The sequence below is a fragment of the Prosopis cineraria genome, unplaced genomic scaffold (assembly GCF_029017545.1).
Source record: "Prosopis cineraria cultivar Desert tree isolate PC_DT_omini unplaced genomic scaffold, ASM2901754v1 PC8, whole genome shotgun sequence".
Lineage (NCBI taxonomy): Eukaryota > Viridiplantae > Streptophyta > Magnoliopsida > Fabales > Fabaceae > Prosopis > Prosopis cineraria.
This window is the reverse complement of record NW_026555339.1, coordinates 16801304-16806195: the sequence shown is the minus strand read 5'-3', so window position 1 is coordinate 16806195 and position 4892 is coordinate 16801304.

The following is a 4892-nucleotide window of genomic DNA, read 5'->3' as shown; positions in this document are numbered from 1 at the left end:
CATCATCATCATCATCATAATTACCATTATTTCCATTTGAGCTTAATAATTTTTCACCATGCTTCATTTTGTCTGTCATGGCGAGTTTCTCCGCTAACAAAAAAGCAAAGTCAAAAGAAATGGCAACTTCTGATCACTTTCTCAAAAGCAGTTTCCAGTTTCCACTCACTTTCCCTGACCTTGTACGACCACTCCTATTATTGACTGACCCAACCAATTTAGATCCACTTGCAAGCTCACTCGACTGAAGATCTGTTTCCTTCTTTATCATGCTCGCCTTCATTCCTTTCTTTTCTGAGAAAACCCACAAGCCTTTATTCAATGGATGCTACTGTTGAAGTTGCCTGTTCTTCCTCTTCCTTAAAGTCGTTAATCCTGCCATGGAAGTATCATGTTTTCTTGAGCTTTAGGGGAGAAGACACTCGAAAAGGCTTCACAGCTCATTTACATGATGCTCTTCGACAAAGGAGTATCATAACCTTCATAGATGACGAGCTTCACAGAGGAGATGTTATTTCTTTTCAACTCATCCGAGCAATCGAAGATTCTCTCATCTCTATTGTTACTCTTTCCCAGAACTATGCTTCATCAACTTGGTGTTTGGATGAACTCCAAAAATTCTTGAATCAAAGGATCTCTAGGTAGAGAAGTGTTTCCAGTGTTCTATAACGTAGATCCATCTGATGTGCGGTAGCAAAGAGGAACATTCGCAGATGCTTTTCAAAAGCATAGTAAGAGATTTCATGAACATGAAGGGAAGGTACAGAGATGGAGAAATACCTTGAAAGATGTTGCAAATTTATCTGGCTATCACTCTAAGGATAAGTAAGTTTTCATATATCATTCAATTTGTGAATTGTGAGATCTGTCCTAAATTACTCTGACTAGGTTACCTGATCAAATTTAGCTGAATTCACACGACATTCTTCTTGTTTTAGAAACATGCATGATCGGGTTATATTTGATGGAGATTACAATTTACAAATAAAACTCATCTAACTAATTACTATTTGTAGAAGAAATTAATTTTTTACAAAATATTGTATTACACTTGTGTTTTTAGTATGACAGTAAAAGTATTCAATAAGTTCATGATTTTATTTTATTTTTAATTGTCCTAAAATTTGTATTTTGAAAAGTATGCACACGGAACATAAATATTTCATCAAAAGAAGAGACTTCATTAAAGATTTTTGAAATATGCATACCAAATTTAATTTGATTAAACGTTAAAGAGATAATATATTATATAAGTAATAATATTTATGTACAATTTAACATATATATAAGTTTTCCATATAATTTGGTAGCTGTATGTTTTGTTTTTTCTTTTTTCATTCTCTCTAGGATTGAAATTTGGAGTGACACATTTCAAATAGGTTAGGATTTGACAGAGATAATGTCCATGTTTGCTATTTTTCTAGTTTTGGGATATCTTATGTTTACAAAATTTTAAATATCAATTAACTGCTTTTTCTTAATCTCCTCTTTCATGTAGGCTTGACCCAGAATTCATTGAAGAAATTGTCAAAGGTGTATGGACAAAACTGCAACATGTCCTGCCTAGTTACAAAACCACAAATTTGTTGGAATGGAGTCAAAGATAAAAGAGGTTAATTCAATTTTAAAGACAAGACTCAATGATATTCGCCTATTAAGAATTTGGGGGATGGGCGGTATAGGAAAAACATCTCTTGCAAAAGTTATCTATGAAACAAGCTATTATCAGTTTGATCTTTGTTACTTTTTTGCTGATGTTAGGATGTTTTTGTGAAGGAAGGATTAGTTCCCCTACAAAAAAGATTTCTTTCATATAATGGGAAGCTGAAAGGAATAGAACTCGATGATGTATATGATGGAATGAAGAAAATAATAAGCATTCTATGCAACAAAAAGGTTTTGATAGTGCTTGATGACATAAGACATGAGTCAACTTGAGTACCTTGCTATAAAGCAAGCTTGGTAGGTATAGGAAGTAGAGCAATAGTCACTACTAAGAATAAGCAGCTATTAGTAGCTCATGGAGAATTTGAAATTCATGTGGCACAATGTTTAAATGATGAGGAATCTCTTCAACTCTTTTGTCAAAAGGCTTTTAAAAGTGATAAACCAAAAGAAGATTATTTGGAGCTGTCAAATAATGTGGTTAAATTGGCTGCTGGCCTTCCTTTGACACTTAAAGTGTTGGGTTGTCATCTGTATGGAAGAGATATAGTTGAGTGGAAAGATGCTTTGGAGAAAATAAAGAAATTTCCACCGAATGACATTCTAAAGAGACTTCGAATAAGTTATGAAGCATTAGATCCCATTGAGAAAAAAAATTTTGGATGTTGCATGCTTTTTCAAAGGAATGCGCAAAAATAAAGTAATGGAAATATTAGAAATTTGTGGTTTTCACCCTATCATTGGTATCAAAACACTTGTTGAGAAATGCTTGTTAATTGAATATGAAGACGATCATGACCCATCTTTAGGCATGCATGATTTGTTACAAGAAATCAGTAGAAGTATTGTTTTGGAGGAATCACTTAGGGATGCTAGTAAACGAAGCAGGTTATGGTCGATAGAGGATATTATTCATGTATTGACAAAAATAAGGTAATAAATTCCTTCTATTCTGGATACTTTATTAATGTTAGATGTTTGCAAATATGATTGATTAATAAGCTCATTCATAAATACTTATTTAATCATTGTTTTTTATTAGGGAACCAGCCTAATTGAGATTATACAGCTTGTATCATCTATGAAATGCAAAACAAGTTGGGGTCCTAAAGCATTGTCAATTATATATAATCTTAGAATACTCATAATCAGATCGTGTGATGTGTGCCTCCCCTTGGGACTTGAATGCTTTCTTAGCTCATTGAAAATTCTTGAATGGGAGAAATATTCATTAAAATCCCTCCCACTTGGTGTTCATCCACATGAACTTGTGCAAATCAAAATGCAGCACAGTAAATCACAAAACTTTGGAATGAAACCCAGGTACAAACATTTTCTTTATCATATCTGTGAATATTATATATATATATATATATATATATGCAAAATCTAATATTTTCTATACTTTGTTTGACCTAGATGTCAGGAAAGCTAAAGATCATTGATTTGAGTTATTCCGAAGATTTAATTCAAACTCCTGATTTTTCATTGTTGTCAAATCTAGAACACCTAGATCTTAAAGGTTGCATAAAACTTGTTGAGGTGCATCCATCACGTGGATGTCATAACAAAATCATTGAAGTGAATTTGGAAGGTTGTCAAAAATTTGAAAGCTCTTCCTTATAGGTTAGAAATGGACTCCTTAAAAAAATTGGCTCTTTCTGGCTACTCCAATTTAAAAAGCTTCCTAAGTTTGGAAAAAATATGAAATGCTTATCAATATTGAAGCTGAAAGATTGCAAAAATCTTTTATGTCTTTCAAGTACTAGTAGTAAACCTGAAATCTCTCAAAATTCTTGATATATCTGGTTGCTCAAAATTTCATCATTACTAAAAAATGTGGATGAAATTTAGAGTATAGAGGAGCTTGATGTGAGTGATTCTTCTATAAAAGAAATACCATCATCCATTGTTAATTTAAAATGCTTGAAGAGATTAAATGAAAATGGATGCAGTGGAATTGCACTAGACTCTTCATGGAGCTTACTTTCTCCAATTACAAGGGTCCCTCGGGTTTAATAGTTATAAAGCTCCCATGAGGTTGACACTGCCTCCTTCTATCTCTAGCTTATCCTTATTGAGGAATTAGAGTTAAGAAATTGCATTTAAGTCCTGGATCAATTCTAAATGATCTTGGTTGCTTACCATCTTTGGAGCTTCTTAATCTTAGTGAAAATGATTTCAGCAACCTACCTTCTAAAAGTTGCATTCTTCCACCTTCATTCTCAAGTTCGTCCTCATTGAGAGAATTGTACTTGAGTCATTATAATCTATATGATGGTTCAATTCTCAATGATCTTAGTTGCTTGTCATCCTTAGAGCAATTATATCTATTAGGGAACAATTTTACTAACCTACCATCTACTTTCATCTTTAAGCTCCTGGTTCTACGACGTCTTTATATGCTTGATTGCAATAGGCTTTTATCATTGCCAGATGTTCCACCCAATATTGAATATCTTAATATAGGTTGCCTTCATCCCTTAACAATGAGAATCTTATCATCTTCACATGTGCTATGGAGAGTTCTTTTATCATCTTATAATAACGAAGTGTGGCGTTCAGCACTTGTTTTGCTCCAGGGAGTGAAATTCCACCTTGGTTTTATAATCAAGACTTTGATTTTCTTGACAATAAAAAAAGTTGCATCTTAATAAAAGTAGACACTTCTCAATTTTATGGTTCAAGTGAAAGCTATAGAATTTTTTGTTGCCTTATGATACAAGATATGGCACCAGAAAAGCCAATGAACCTAGAAGGTCACTATTTAATAAATGCAACGATTTTGGATTTTGGCCACGTAATTTAGAAGCCAGCAATCGTCATCTGCTTTTTTTCATTATGCATCCCTCTTATGTGAAAAATGCATGCAATGACCAAGTTGAGATAGAAATTCAAACAACCTGGCGTTCATTATTGCCTGGTCATAAAAGTGAAAAAATAAAGTTAATAAGAAAGTGCGGGTGGCGTGTAGCAAGCAAGGAAGAAATTAAAGAGTGCATGCAAGACCAAATGCCATGAAGATTTGGCACAAGATATGACAGTAACTAAACATCTTCCTTTATCTTTTGTTTTATGTTAAAATTGTTCTTTGCATAACATCCTGAATTTGTTAATTTTGAGATTAGTAGTTAATCGATAGCAAGATAATAATTAGTGTGGGATTAGATATTTGAATGATTACTTAATGATTTGATTCATTAGGATGCTGTATGACTAGGTACGAG